Genomic DNA, 16,506 nt, shown 5'->3' with positions numbered 1-16,506 from the left:
TGCGACCGAATCCGCTCTTTTGAAGCCAAACTAGGCGAACTGGAGTCAGCCCTGGAGAAGTCATGCACGGACGTCCAAGAGCTCCGTTCGCGCCTGAAGGAAGCCGAGGCCGCTCGGGTTGCTACCGAGGCGAAGCATAAAGAGGCTCAGGCTGATCTGCTGAGGGTCTCCTCTGAGGCCGAAGGCCGGATTGTGGCGAAGGTCTTGGAGGCCAAGGCTCAGATTATGGAGCGAGCTGAGGCGGAGCTGGCCGAGAAGAGGGCGGAAATCGGGCGTCAGGCGGTAGAGGCTTATCGCCAGTCCGCCGAGTTCGCCCATGATATGTCGGAGGCAGTGCGGACCTATCGCCAGTCTGACGAGTTTGTCCATGACGCGTCGGACGCGGGGGCCGAAGCCTTCACCTTGGGCTTCGAGGAGGGCCTGGCAAGGGTGTCGGCTAAGTATCCCGAAGTTGACCTGAGCGAGATCTCCCTCCTGGACTCCTCTCCGACGCCATCGCCTGCTGGTTCTCCTGCTGCTTCCCTACCTCCCGCGGACGAGCCCGGCGTTCCCGACTCGGGAGTTCCTCCAAGCTGACCTCTTGTACCTTCCATTGTCTTTTTTATTTTTGTATGTCGGCGTTTTGCCCAATTGTATGGGCCTCGGCCCTGAAAATTAATGCACGTTGAATATTTCTTCATCTCGCCCTCGTCCTCTTTTTTTTTTTTTAGCTCTTGGTTGCTTCTTGCTGACTTTTGATTCCCGAAGTTCTTCCGGCACTAGGCCAGGCATCCGAGGGTTAAACCTCAGGAAACTCTTCCGGCGCTAAGCCAGGCATCCGAGGGTTAGGCCTCAGGAAATTCTTCCGGCGCTAAGCCAGGCATCCGAGGGTTAGGCCTCAGGAAATTCTTCCGGCGCTAAGCCAGGCATCCGAGGGTTAGGCCTCAGGAAATTCTTCCGGCGCTAAGCCAGGCATCCGAGGGTTAGGCCTCAGGAAACTCTTCCGGCGCTAAGCCAGGCATCCGAGGGTTAGGCCTCAGGAAACTCTTCCGGCGCTAAGCCAGGCATCCGAGGGTTAGGCCTCAGGAAATTCTTCCGGCGCTAAGCCAGGCATCCGAGGGTTAGGCCTCAGGAAACTCTTCCGGCGCTGAGCCAGGCATCCGAGGGTTAGGCCTCAGGAAACTCTTCCGGCGCTAAGCCAGGCATCCGAGGGTTAGGCCTCAGGAAATTCTTCCGGCGCTAAGCCAGGCATCCGAGGGTTAGGCCTCAGGAAACTCTTCCGGCGCTGAGCCAGGCATCCGAGGGTTAGTCCTCAGGGAATTCTTCCGGCGCTAAGCCAGGCATCCGAGGGTTAGGCCTCAGGAAATTCTTCCGCTCGCTGGTCGACCAAGGCTGGCGCAAGCCGAAGCGACCGGTCGGGGCTTCCGGCTAGTCTGCTCCCGGGATGATCATCGGGTTAGCCAGGCATCCGAGGCCCGAGCCTCGGGAGATTCCACTCGTTGGTCGGCCAAGGCTGGCGCAAGCCGAGGCGACCGGTCGGGGCTTCCGGCTAGTCTGCTCCCGGGATGATCATCGGGTTAGCCAGGCATCTGAGGGTTGTCAAGCCTCAGGGAAATTCCGCTCGTTGGTCGGCCAAGGCTGGCGCAAGCCGAGGCGACCGGTCGGGGCTTCCGGCTAGTCTGCTCCCGGGATGATCATCGGGTTAGCCAGGCATCTGAGGGTTGTCAAGCCTCAGGGAAATTCCGCTCGTTGGTCGGCCAAGGCTGGCGCAAGCCGAGGCGACCGGTCGGGGCTTCCGGCTAGTCTGCTCCCGGGATGATCATCGGGTTAGCCAGGCATCTGAGGGTTGTCAAGCCTCAGGGAAATTCCGCTCGTTGGTCGGCCAAGGCTGGCGCAAGCCGAGGCGACCGGTCGGGGCTTCCGGCTAGTCTGCTCCCGGGATGATCATCGGGTTAGCCAGGCATCTGAGGGTTGTCAAGCCTCAGGGAAATTCCGCTCGTTGGTCGGCCAAGGCTGGCGCAAGCCGAGGCGACCGGTCGGGGCTTCCGGCTAGTCTGCTCCCGGGATGATCATCGGGTTAGCCAGGCATCCGAGGGCCGAGCCTCGGGAAATTCCGCTCGTTGGTCGGCCAAGGCTGGCGCAAGCCGAGGCGACCGGTCGGGGCTTCCGGCTAGTCTGCTCCCGGGATGATCATCGGGTTAGCCAGGCATCCGAGGGCCGAGCCTCGGGAGATTCCACTCGTTGGTCGGCCTAGGCTGGCGCAAGCCGAGGCGACCGGTCGGGGCTTCCGGCTAGTCTGCTCCCGGGATGATCATCGGGTTAGCCAGGCATCCGAGGGCCGAGCCTCGGGAGATTCCACTCGTTGGTCGGCCTAGGCTGGCGCAAGCCGAGGCGACCGGTCGGGGCTTCCGGCTAGTCTGCTCCCGGGATGATCATCGGGTTAGCCAGGCATCCGAGGCCCGAGCCTCGGGAGATTCCACTCGTTGGTCGGCCTAGGCTGGCGCAAGCCGAGGCGACCGGTCGGGGCTTCCGGCTAGTCTGCTCCCGGGATGATCATCGGGTTAGCCAGGCATCTGAGGGTTGTCAAGCCTCAGGGAAATTCCGCTCGTTGGTCGGCCAAGGCTGGCGCAAGCCGAGGCGACCGGTCGGGGCTTCCGGCTAGTCTGCTCCCGGGATGATCATCGGGTTAGCCAGGCATCTGAGGGTTGTCAAGCCTCAGGAAAATTCCGCTCGTTGGTCGGCCAAGGCTGGCGCAAGCCGAGGCGACCGGTCGGGGCTTCCGGCTAGTCTGCTCCCGGGATGATCATCGGGTTAGCCAGGCATCTGAGGGTTGTCAAGCCTCAGGGAAATTCCACTCGTTGGTCGGCCACTTGTCGCTCGCCGCCCATCGGGGTTTCTCTGTGCCCAGCCGCGACCGTGTTTCTCCTCTCCTCCAAGCGTTGCCTGGGGGGAACACGAGAAGGGTATTAAACGCTAATTAATGCGTTACCTGGGAAATCGGATCGCCAGTTGCTGCTGGTGAGGAGTGTTAGTTGAGCGGCCGCGATACGCGGGTTCTTCGAGGAGGATGCGGCCTGGGCGCGAGCGGAGACACGTGGACCTAGGGGTATACGTCACCCGGATCGTCCTGCACAAAGAATGCGATTTAAGGAGAATGACGCTTAGGAAATCGCGGGGAGATACGCCTCGGGAGCCGGTACGGCTCCGGATTCAGTGCGCCTGCATTTATTGGAGCCACCCGTATCGGAACTACCAGGGGGCCGCAGCTTGGCTATAAATACAGGTGCAGGTACGATGGAATTTGCTAAGCCGGAGCTGCAGGTTGCCATGGATCGCGGACCTCCTCCTTGGCATATGACTGAGAGACTCCTGTCGAAGGAAAGGGGAGGCGCTCCCCTTACAACTTCAGCCAACTAGCCGTTTCATCTGGGATCAACAAGGAGGGTCTCCCCGGCGGAACTCCGCTCTAGGCGTTTCATCCGGGATCACATCTCCCCTCCTTGAAGTTCAGCCTCCCGGTTGAGCTCTGCGCCGGACGCTCAATCCGGGACCGCGCCTCCATATACTCTTCCCCCTCGAATCCCTTCTCTTTCCTACCACTGGGGAAGATGGGAATATCCTTTGGAGGCGGCGTTCCCCTGGGGGCAGCGGGAGCTTCTTCTGCGGCGGCTCCTCCTCTTTTTGGTGAGGTGTTGGATGGCGCCTCCGGTTAGAAGCACCCACTTCTGGTGGGACTGCAGCCGCCCTGGGTTGAGGGTTTGGGTCCCCACCTCTTCTTTACTTTCTTTACTCCCTAATTTCCCTCTGGGAATTCCTTGTAATCACACGAGCACGCCACTGTAACCAGAAATTATTGAAATGAAAAGTATTGCACCTTTTTAAATTGTCTTTCTGGCCTTGTTGTTCTACTGGTAATACATCCGCAGGTTAGCGGAATTCCAGCCCCTTGGAATTTCTCGGCCATCTAGGGCTTCCAACTGGTAGGAGCCAGGTCGGTTTACCCAACGAACTTTATACGGGCCTTCCCAATTTGGCGCTAGCTTCCCACCTTCCGTAGGTTGAGATGCCTTAGCTCGCCTCAGCACCAGATCTCCAATTCTGAAAAGCTTCGGTCGGACTTTGGAGTTGTAATATCGGGCCACCCACTGCTGATACATTGCCATCCGTACCTGAGCCATTTCCCTTGCCTCTTCCAAGAGATCCAAGTTCCCTCGGAGTTGCTCTGAATTGGCCTCGGGTCGGTGCGCGGCCACCCGAGGCGAGGGGAGTCCGAGCTCCACGGGGGCAACGGCTTCCGTGCCATAGGTTAGGCTGAAAGGCGTCTCTCCAGTAGGAGTCCGTTGTGTGGTCCGATACGCCCAAAGGACATTCTCGAGTTCCTCGACCCAAGCTTGCCCCGTCCGGCCGATCCGCGCTTTGATACCTTGGAGGATTGTCCGATTTGTGACCTCGGCCTCGCCGTTGGTTTGGGGATGCGACACGGATGTGAACCGATGCTCGATCCCAAATTCCTCGCAGAAGTCCCGGAAGTGCTTGTTATCAAACTGTCGACCGTTATCCGAGATGAGGACCCGAGGTACTCCAAATCGGACAATGATGTTCTTCTTCACGAACTTCCGGACTTGTGCCTCCGTGATGGTGGCCAGTGGCTCTGCCTCCACCCACTTGGTGAAGTAGTCGATGGCGACAATCAAAAATTTCCGCTGGGCCGAAGCGACGGGGAATGGTCCGAGGATATCCATCCCCCATTGTGCGAAGGGCCAGGGCGCGGTGATTGGCGCCAAGGGGACAGAGGGGACTCTCTGGACGTTGGCGTGGCGCTGGCAGGCGTCGCATTTCCGCACGTGGTCCTTCGAGTCCTCCATCAAGGTCGGCCAATAGTAGCCTTGCCTCATGATCTTATGCGCCAAGGACCTAGCCCCCAAGTGCGATCCGCAGATGCCTTCGTGGACTTCGCCGAGGGCGTAGGCCGCTTCCGCGGGGCGGAGGCACCTTAAGAGGGGGGCGGTAAACGAGGTCCGATACAGCCTCCCTTCATAAAGTACGTAGTGGGCGGACTTCTTTACAAGCCGCCGGGCCTGATCTTCGTCTTCAGGGAGGATTCCTTCGGCGAGGTAGGCGACGAGCGGGTCCATCCAAGACGGCTCCGGATCAATTGCCATCACCGCTCCAGCCCCGTCAATGCTCGGGGCATCCAGGGTCTCCAGGTAGATTGCCCTCAACAAGTTGTGCGCGTCTGCGTCCACTAGGCGGGACAACCTGTCGGCCCTGGCATTTTCGCTCCTCGGGACCTGCTGAATGTCAACACTGCCGAGGTCGGGAATGAGTGTTTGCACCTTCCGGACGTAGCTCTGCATGGTCGGGCTCCGCGCCTCGAACTCCCCTCGAACCTGCCCGACCACCAGCTGGGAGTCGGTGAAGACTTTCAGACGCCGGATGCCGAGCTCCTTGGCGAGTTTGAGTCCCGCGACTAGGGCCTCGTACTCCGCCTCATTGTTGGTCACTGGAAATCCGAACCTCAAGGCATACTCGGCTATCACTCCATCGGGATTGGTGAGGACCAGCCCAGCCCCTCCACCTTCAGGGTTCGACGACCCGTCAATGTGGAGCGTCCAGATCGGGAGATCGAGGCTGGGTGTCTCCGGCGGCTTAGGTTCCGCCTCCTGCACAGTGCACTCAGCGAGAAAGTCCGCGAGTACCTGGGCCTTGATGGCTGGTCGGGGCTGGTAGCGGATGTCGAACTCACCAAGTTCTACTGCCCACTTCACCAGCCGTCCCGCATTCTCTGGATTGCTGAGAATCTGCCGCAGTGGTTGATCGGTCAAAAGGGTGACAGAATGAGCCTGGAAATAGGGGCGAAGCCTCCTGGTCGCAGTCAGCAGCGCGAAGGCGATTTTCTCAGCCTTCGTGTACCGCGTCTCGGCATCCCGGAGGACTCGGCTGATGTAGTATACAGGCTTCTGAAGTCTTGCCTCTTCCCGAACCAGTACTGCGCTGACTGCGGTTGGGGAGACCGCCAGGTAAAGGTAGAGCATCTCCCCCTCTTGCGGCTTGGACAGCAGGGGAGGAGACGCCATGTACTCCTTGAGCTGGTCGAACGCCGCATGGCATTCGGCCGTCCAGAGGAAGTCTTTTGGGCGCTTCAACACCTTGAAGAATGGTTGGCAGCGTTCGGCCGACTTTGCCACAAATCGTCCGAGCGCGGCGACCCTTCCAGCGAGCTCCTGAACCTCCTTCACTTTGGTCGGAGGGGACATATCTTGGATGGCTTTGATCTTGTCCGGGTTGGCCTCGATCCCGCGCTGGTTGACAATGAAACCGAGGAACCTCCCGGCCGAAGCACCAAAAGCGCACTTCGCTGGGTTTAGCTTCATGCGAAACTTTCGCAAGGTGGTGAAAGTCTCCTCCAGATCTGCAATGTGCTGGTCTGCATGGCGGCTTTTTACCAGCATATCGTCCACGTACACCTCCATATTCCGGCCGATCTGCTCCTTGAAGATTTTATTGACGAGGCGCTGGTAAGTGGCGCCAGCGTTCTTCAGACCGAAGGGCATTACCTTGTAACAGTACAGCCCCCGGTCTGTTATGAAGGCAGTTTTCTCCTCGTCCTGTGGAGCCATCATTATTTGGTTGTAGCCGGAGAAGGCGTCCATAAAAGACAGTAGCTGATATCCGGAAGTCGCGTCGACCAGTTGGTCTATCCGTGGAAGCGGAAAGCTATCCTTGGGGCACGCCTTGTTCAGGTCGGTGTAGTCGACGCACATCCTCCACTTCCCGCTCGCCTTCCGGACAAGTACGACGTTTGCCAGCCACTCGGGGTAGCTCACCTCTCTTATGAAACCTGCCTCCAAGAGTTTGTCTACCTCCTGGTCGACCACCCGGATCCGATCCGGGGCACAGTGTCTCTTCTTTTGCTTTACCGGTCGGTGGGTCGGGTCGACGTTGAGGGCGTGAGAAACGACCTCCGGGTCGATCCCAGGTACATCGGCCGCCGACCAGGCAAACACATCTGCATTGGCTCGGAGGAATTCCACTAACCGGAGCCGAGCTTCCAAGTCGAGATTGGCACCGACCCGGACCGTGCGGTCCGGGCGGCCTTCTTCGAGGGGAACTTCGATTACGCCCTCGGCCGGCTCCCCGTGCCGCAAGGCCACTTCGTCTCTGGCGTCAAGTGACTCGACGCTTAGGGCCTCCATGGGCTTCTTCCCTTTGAGAGTTGCTAGGAAACACTGCCGTGCGGTCGGCTGATCACCTCGGACCTCTCCAATCCCGGCCGCTGTGGGGAACCGCATGAGCAAATGGTAGGTAGAAACCACCGCGCGAAGGGCGTTCAGTCCGGGTCGTCCGAGGATAGCGTTGTAGGCCGAGGGGACACGGACGACCAAGAACCCGAGCCGCACCGTGGCTTCTGCGGGTGCAATGCCCGCAGTCACAGGCAGCTCGATGACACCTTCGGCCGAGATAGCGTCTCCAGTGAATCCTATGAGGGGGGTGGATGTTTTGTGCAACAATTGTCGGGAAAAGCCCATCTTTTGGAAGGCCTCGTAATACAAAATATCAGCTGAGCTTCCACTATCCACAAGAACACGCCTTACATCATAGTCCGCCATAGTGAGAGAGATCACCATGGCGTCATCGTGGGGAGTCTGAACCCCCTTTACATCTTCATCACAAAAAGTGATTACATTTCCGACCCGCTGCCTCTTCGCGACGGCCACTCCTGATACTTCCGCCGAGCCCCCTGCGTTCCTCACGGGCCGAGAGCAGCCCCCAGTGATGGTGTGGATCACTCCCGCAACGGGTCGATTCTGCTCCCGAGGCTCCTGAGGGGCCGGGTCGGCTGGACGCGGGTCTGCGGGGGGACGTCGGTTGTTTACATATCGACCGAGACGTCCTCGGCGAATGAGAGCCTCGATCTCGTCCCGAAGCTGGAAGCAGTCTAGGGTATCGTGGCCGTGGTCTCGGTGGTACTCACAGTACGCCCGAGAAGGCTTCCTCCCAGGGATCTTCCTCATCTGCCTCGGAACCGGGAGGTCCTCCCGCCCCTTGACCTCCATGAGGATCTGGGCCCGGGGGGCCAGGAGTGGGGCGTACCGGTTGAAGCGTCGGTGCGGAGAACGAGGGCGTGTGGCGCCGTGGTTCCTTGCTGGTGACGGGCTTCTGCGCCGGCGTTGAGGCGTCGGGCTCCTCCTCTGGGGTGCCTCTTTTCGCCTTTTCTTCCCGGGCTTTAGAGGGGCTTCGGCGGCCTCCTTGTTCCGGTGGGAGGCTGCCTCCTCGGCGTCTGCATACTGGTTTGCCCGAGACAACAGCTCCGGGAAGCTCCGCGGCAGACGTTTGTCCAGGGAGAAGGTGAGTCTGCCCTTCCGGAAGCCTCGCTTCAGGGCTGAGAGAGCCACCTCCTGGCTCAAATTCCGGACCTCCAGTGTTGCCTTGTTGAAGCGGGTGAGATAATCCCGCAGGCTCTCTCCCTCGTTCTGCCGGACATCGAAGAGGGAGTCGGAGACCAGTCTTCGCCGGCTACTGACGGCGAAATGGCTGATGAAGAGACGGGTGAACTGGTGGAAGGACTGGATGGAATTAGCCTCCAGGCCGGCGAACCACGCCCTTGCCGGGCCGCGGAGGGTCGCCGGGAAGGCCTTGCAGAGGAGAGGATCCGATGCTCCATGGAGGAGCATAAGAGTCCTGAAACTCTCCACGTGGTCCCGTGGGTCCGCCGCCCCGTCGTAGGGTTCGATCGCCGGCATTTTGAACCCCGGCGGGTTTAGGGTTCGCAGGATCCTTGAGGCAAGCGCCGGCTGGGAGGAGATTTCCAAGTCGGCGAAGGGATCTTTGGAGTGGCCCTTCAGGACCTGGAGCTGTCTGTGGAGATCGTCCACCCGCCGGTCCAGGGAGCGCGACCGGTGGGTGGGAGACAAGGAGCGGCGCGAGGGGGACCGACTGGAGTGCGGGCCCCTCGAGGACTGGGGTGTCTGAGAACGCGCCCGGGTCCGCCTCTCGTACCCCGCGCAGCTCCGATGAGAAGGTCCTGGCAGAATGGACCGCACTCGAGAATCCTCCCCGCGCCGGCGCTCCTCTCCATGGGAGAGGAAGGAGCGCGGGTTGTGAGGAAGAGGCGAGTGCTCGGGGAGCAGCGGCTCCTGAGCCCGCTGCGGCACCCGAGAGATCACACCCTGCAGATTCTGCACTGCCTCCGCGAGGGTGCGAACCTGCTGGGCTAGCTGGTCGAACTGAGCAGGTTCGACCGTCTGAATGGGAGGAGAAGCGGTGGAATGCTGCTGAGAGTGTGTTGGGGACGCAGCAGCCTCCCGGCCAGAGGCGCGAGAGGCTCCGCGACCGGAAGCATTGGAAGCTCCGCGACCACCTCGCCGTGCCATTACGATCGTTCTGAGATTCGACCCTTCCTCTAGCGCCAACTGTTGCTGGTGGTCCAAACCGAGAACGATTGACGCGACGGTGTGAACGGGGTTCCGCCTGAGTTGTCTTGGTTGGTGCTGGTTGCGCTCCACCTTCCGCCAAGGAACCTGCAAACAAGCCTTGCACCACCACCAGGGTGGTGATGGCCCTCCGACGGTCAAGTCAGAGGAGATTGGAGGAGGAGAGATGATAATCACAAGTGGGAGAGAGTGCTCTGGGAGGTATTGCTTACCCCCCCCTTCTCCCCCCAGCCGCATATATGCCTGGCTGGGAGGTCTCTCAGGGGGGTTTGTCGTCGTGGGGCACGATAGAATGGCCACTGACATGGCCGTTACGGGGCGTCGTGGAGCAGCGCCGGGTACGGTCATGGCAGGGCGTAGTGGAGCTCCGCTTTGTACGGTCGATACAGGAGATCGTGGGCAGCATCGGGTACAGCCGTTGCAGGGAGTAGTGGAGCAGGAGGCCGCGGCGTGCCTCTGGAGAATAGCCTGTCGTTATCAAAAGATCTCCGATTCGGGGTCGGAATGCTGGATCATAGGGCAGCCGACCCGGGGTCGGGCTGCGGAGCCGAGGAGGTCCGACTCGGGGTCGGAGTGCTGGATCATAGGGCAGCCGACCCGGGGTCGGGCTGCGGAGCCGAGGAGGTCCGACTCGGGGTCGGAGTGCTGGATCATAGGGCAGCCGACCCGGGGTCGGGCTGCGGAGCCGAGGAGGTCCGACTCGGGGTCGGAGTGCTGGATCATAGGGCAGCCGACCCGGGGTCGGGCTGCGGAGCCGAGGAGGTCCGACTCGGGGTCGGAGTGCTGGATCATAGGGCAGCTGTAGCTTTCCTGGATACGCGTGCCGATCACGTGGGGCATGGCGGCTCAATTCCCCCATAACAGTAACTATATTCGTAAAGTGCTGTGGTACTTTATTTTATGTTTGGTAAACAAACTGAGAAAGTACTTTTGTATGACAAAATTACCATAAAGGACATTGCATAGTATTATACAACAGAACATAATAAAACATAACATAAATTAATACATAAATATACGATATAGTATAATATTATTGTAATATAAAATAATATTATGTTAATATCGCATAATAGTAATATAATTATTAGAGTAAAATAATATTTGGTAATATAATATAATATTAAATTATTTAACATAACATATTAATGTATTATGATATAATGTAGTATATATTATATTTATAGTATAATACAATAATAAAAGTATAAAATATTATAATTATTAGTATAAATTAATTTCTCATAATATAAGATAATATTAAATTATTTAAAATAACATATTAATGTATTATAATGTAATGTAATATAATACAATATTTATAGTATAATACAATAATAAAGGTATAAAATATTATATTTATTATTATAAATAATTTTTCATAATATAACATAATATTAAATTATTTAAAATAACATATTAATTTATTATAATGTAATGTAATATAATATAATATTTATAGTATAATACAATAATAAAGATATAAAATATTATAATTATTAGTATAAATTAATTTTCCATAATATAACATAATATTAAATTATTTAACATAACATATTAATGTATTATGATATAATATAATATGATATTATATTTATAATATAATACAAAAATAAAGGTATAAAATATTATAATTATTAGTATAAATTAATTTTCCATAATATAACATAATATTAAATTATTTAACATAACATATTAATGTATTATGATATAATATAATATGATATTATATTTATAGTATAATACAAAAATAAAGGTATAAAATATTATAATTATTAGTATAAAATAATTTTTCATAATAATTTTTCATAAAATAATTTTCCGCGGTCCAGGGGCTCTTCTTTGTGGTCCACGCTCGAGAAGGATCTCAACGTGGGCCGCGAGGTTGATGATAAAAAAAAACAATAGATTGATTTTGGAAGGTATGGAAAAGGATTAAAAAAATTTTCTTCTAAAATATGTTTCAAGAGATGCATACAAAAATTGAAAAGAAAAATACCTTTTCTTACGGAAGGGAGTCTGACGGCTAGGGTTCTTGGCTATAGCAGATTTTTAGGTTTATAAAGGGACAAACTATGTAATTATGTTATTTTCATATAGGCATTTTTGTCAAAAATACAGCTTTCCGAAAAGGCTGAAACAACTTCCTCCCAAAAGCTCCAAATTGGAGCTTCCTCCCGAAAGCTGTTTTCAGCTTTCCGCAAAAGCTGAAACAGCTTTTCGAAAAATTTACCAAACACAGTTTTTCATCTAAAAGTACTTTTAGAGGGCCAAAAAGTGCTTTCTAGCCCTCCAAAAGCTCCCCCAAACAGGGCCTAAATTTGCCTAGAGAGCTCATGTCTCTGTTTGCCTACTAGAGATATGGATTTTACCTTGATATATGATTGAGCCCGTTTTAATTTCAAGTTTTAATAAATTCATGTATATAATAGCACAATTCTATATTCTGCCTAAGTATTATGAATATATTTATATTGTTGCACTACAAATATAACTTTCTTATTCGCCTAACGACAGATTCAAAAGCAGGTGCTTGAGATGTCGATAATATGCTCAGGTAGGGCTCAAGGAAAGAAAGAAGAGACACTGCTACAATAAGAAGCCCAATGTACATAGTTGACTATAAAACCTTTGATTGCTAAGTGTAGAGGTGTGATCATTAGGATGAGCGCCGATTCAATTGATAGCAGGTGAAATTTAATATTAACATTGAGACATTCTGAATTCGGACTGTTTAGATGTTGACATAAATACAACATGCAAGAGAGGTTAAGCTTTAAGATAGAGTAGAGAGGCTCCATATTGCAAGTGATTAGGCCTTTTTGTTTTTCAAGTAGCAGTTTACATAGCCCTAGAATAGATACATCGATCAGCATCAGTCATAAGGATATCCTTTAGCCTCCGAGGTAATAGTGCCCCCACCTCTTCCCATAGCATAGATCCATCATGATCAGCAACGAAGGATGACATCCAATCAGCTGCACTGTTGCCCTCTTTGTGTGTCTACTAATTTAAGAAGTGCAGCTAAAAATAAATCTCCGAGCGTGCGCTGGCAAGGGATGCTCGAGTCTTGATACTCCATCCCTGCTGTGATCCATGAAATGATTGTTCTAGAATTACCTCCCAGAACAATGCGCTATCAGCTCCCAGAAGATGAATGGCCTCTTGAAATTATTAGACTTCCAAGTGATGGTAATTGAAGTCTTTTAATTACATGCATTGATTAGGGGCTCAACCCACATATCTGGAAGGAAACTAAATAGCATATACTGCTCCCCGACTTCTTGATATCAGTTCTAATTAGATCCTGCCACTCCCACATACCGAACCCCCTATCGGTGCAACACTAGTATAGTATCAGTACGGTATGGTATAGATTTTTTGACACAGGCATCCACTTCAAATCTCCTACCTACGATCTCAGCTGCATCTAGTTTGGAGAACCAGCTAAAGAAGGAAAGACCAACCAAAGCGTCCACTCCAAATATGCTATCCGCGATCTCAGCCGCACCTAGTTTGGAGAATTCAGCCAAAAAAGGAAAGGCCAACCAAGGCATCCACTTCAAATCTCCTACCCACGATTTCAGCTGCATCTAGTTTAGATAATCCAACCTAAGAAGGAAAGGCCAACCAACCTATTTAATCTTTTCAGTATTTTCTTAAAATTATTGCTCTAAGATTTTTGCTTTAGCCAACCCATTGAATCTTTTCAGCAATTTTTTAGAATTATTGCCCTAAGATTTTTTGCTTCAGCCAACTTATCAAATCTTTTTCAGCCAACTCATCAAATCTTTTCAGCATTTTTAGAATTATTGCCCTACCATTTGCTTTATTTTTCTTGTCTTCCTACTTATGTGTGGCTCGCCCTTATTATATAAAGGCCCCAGTCCCTTGTATTGGAATCATTGAAATTTTGAGTAACCAAATTATTCTACAAATTTTCTTTTAGTGTAATCACAAGAGAGCAACGTGCTTGCTCTTCCCCTTCCATTCTTCTTCGAAGGCGGCGTGCTCACCTTGACCCGCTTCTCTGCATCATTTTTTTATATACCGAGTATCAGTATGCCACTCGTACTGAATAGCGGTACCAAATCGATATAGTATTATATGCTCCGTACCGCTTAGTTCGAATTGGTATGACATACCATGGCTATGTTATTAAAGGATGATGATGTGATCATATAAGGTGGTCTGCACCTTTTTGACCTCAAAGATCTGACTGGGATGTTGGATGTCTGGAAGTATTTTGATTCCGAGATCCCAAAGGTGACTAGGGCTTGTCATTAACGTGGTCTCAGGTTTGATCAATGTTAAAAAGGAGCTGCATCTGAAATATTCGTCCATCTGCTTTCTGCTTTTTTTTCTTATCATGTCCATCTCACACCCTTCAGGGAAATCTTTCTTCATATTTAGAGGCAAGCGGCCTTCAGATCCCCGGTAGCTCATTGCTTAAAGTGCAATTTCCCAGTGGCATATGTTTCTAAATCATCATCAGATATGTGAACAGATGATAAGCTGCTCCTCTCGTTCTTCTCTTAATTGAGATCCACCATCACCTATTAGGCTGCCAAGTGCCAGTCTACGTAGACATTTGGTGGAATAGCAGGGGTTGTATCTTCAGGATGATTATTCTAGTTCACTGTAGCGACCTTATCGTTACTGAATCAGATTGTTGAAAGAAAGATGAACCAATTGGGCAGTTTGATGATCCATAACTCCATATGATATCTGCTTTGCTACTAGGTTTCTTTTGGCATGCGCCCAGCCCTCATACTAGATTCTAATATAATTCTAATAAGACCCTTTTTTTTTTCCTTTGTTTCGGATCAGATACTTGTAACCGGCTCACAAGTCATGCAAAGCAAATGTATCCCTTTCAAGATTTGTCATTTGATATTGGACCTTGTACCAGTACTATTATATTGCAGTATTGGTAGATCCGGTGTGGTGTCGGAGCTAGTTTGGCGTACTGAGTATCGTTATATTTTATGTACCATGTACTAGTTCGGTACTAATATGATATAGTTGGTAGGGTAAATTGTGGTCATTTACTAGTCACAGGTTTTGGTTAGTTTTCAGCTTTTTCAAAGATGAGGGCTTTGAAAATATCAGGCAGCTGCTTAACCAAAAAAAAAAAAACCAAAAAAGAAGGATATCAGGCAGCTGATGTAAGAGTGACTTGGATAATTGGTGGTGTGTAGCTTTTTAAAGATGTCTTCTTTTTTTTTTTCCCCTTCTTTGGGTTATGTGCTGGACTTTTTGGACAATTATATCAGAAGTGGTACACAGAGAAACATAAAATCCCCCAGACATTGTACCCAGCTCAGCAAACAGAAGCCAGAAGGAAGCATCCCCCATGCCCACAGCACGAAAACATCAACACCTAGCACATCGAGCAACCCCATCATAAACTAACAACCTACTTCTTGGTCCACACCAAATGATGAATCTTTTCCAGCTTAGAACAATCTTGGTTAAGAGCTCACCCAGAACCATAAACTTGGTCCCATTTAGACTTTGGAGGGGCTAAGTGCCGAAATCGTGAGCAGTTTAAATTGTTGTCTAGGAAACTTGATATAATTGTTGTCTAGGAAACTCAGATAGCATTTGCTTCAGCAAATGCAGCAACCAGAGCTTCAAGAAAAATCAAGACAGCAAGCTTGAGGCTTCATAGCCGAGTAAGCTGGCTAACTAAGTGTTGGGGGAAAAACCCCAAGTCATACATCCACGGAGGCGCTCGGCCGAAGTACGCCGACCGGAAAGCCGCTCGGCCGAAGAGCGCCGACCGGAAAGCTGCTCGGCCAAAGGATGCCGACCAGGAAGGCGCTTGACTAGAGGGCGCCGACCAGAGTGCGCGCCAAGAGGTGCCCAACCAAAATAAGCTGCTCGGTTAGAAAGTGCCGACCAAAGACAGCGCCGAGGCGCTCTGCTAGAAGGTGCTCGCCTAAAGGGCGCCGACCAGGAGTGCTCAAAGCAGCCCCGCCACAAGGCGCCCCATTGGGCGACCAGCTCGGCTCGGCACCCTTGCCGAGCCGATGCCTTAACCAGATGTTCAACCTCCGCCTAAAGTCCAAGGGACTTGACAACTCCTACGGCTTGCGACCTGCCACTATCTCCAAGCCATCAAGGCATAAGATCTCCGCAGGCGTTCGGCACGACCTGCCATTAATGCATGAGACTCCCTCAAGTCTCCGATGCACTCAGGCATTTAATGAACACGGCCCAAGACGATCTCCGGATCACTGAACCATCAGAGCGCATGGCTCTACCTGACCGCCGGTTCATTCGGTAATAAATGCACTTACCATCCACAGACCCCAGGCCCGCTACGGCCGGCGGTTCAACCACTCCAACAGGTCCGATCGACCGTGACAACTCCCTGGTTCCGGTCTGATTCGGCCCCGTTCTCCACTATGCCATAAATGGGCCAAATCGTGCCCAATTATCACAGACAGGGACAAATCCCCCGGTTACCTCCCAGGTAACGTAATCCCCTCCTATAAAAGGGAACCTGGGAGAACCAAGGGGGGGGGACAACAAAAACGGAAACAGATCCCCGGGACTGAACCCGCCGGGAAGCACAGACACAATTGAGGACATCATCCTCTTCGTCTTCTTTATCTTATCCTAATGTTCTTGCTGTCTTCTCCATATACTCTCTTCCCTGCTCTCTCCACATACTTGTCCCCTCTGACTTAGGCATCGGAGGGCCGGCGCCGGGGAGCCCGGCCACCGGTTTTCCTTGCAGGACTTGCACACCCCCCCGCAGCGGAGGACGCAGCCGGCCGGCGCACCGCCGTCCGCCCCCTGTAGCAGCGGAGCTCCTCCTTCCCCGGCTTCGCGGCGGCCCCCGGGTCCAATTTCCAGCAACAGTTGGCGCTAGAGGAAGGGCCCGAGTTCGCTACCATGAAGCTAAGAAGCAAAGGGGCTTCCAACGCCTCTCGACGTCCTCCACCAAGCCCAGAATGTTCCGTTCGGAACTCACCACCCCCGGTTGAGCCAGCACCTCAAGTTCAACCGGAACAATTTGATGCCCTGGTGCAGCAAGTGCAGGCGTTGGCTACCGCCGTCCAAAGCTTGCAACCCAGGGGCA

Source organism: Phoenix dactylifera, chromosome 5, assembly GCF_051530095.1.
Source record: "Phoenix dactylifera cultivar Ajwa chromosome 5, Ajwa_hap1_PhDact_Kaust_v1.1, whole genome shotgun sequence".
Taxonomy (NCBI): Eukaryota; Viridiplantae; Streptophyta; class Magnoliopsida; order Arecales; family Arecaceae; genus Phoenix; species Phoenix dactylifera.
This window is presented reverse-complemented; position numbering follows the sequence as displayed.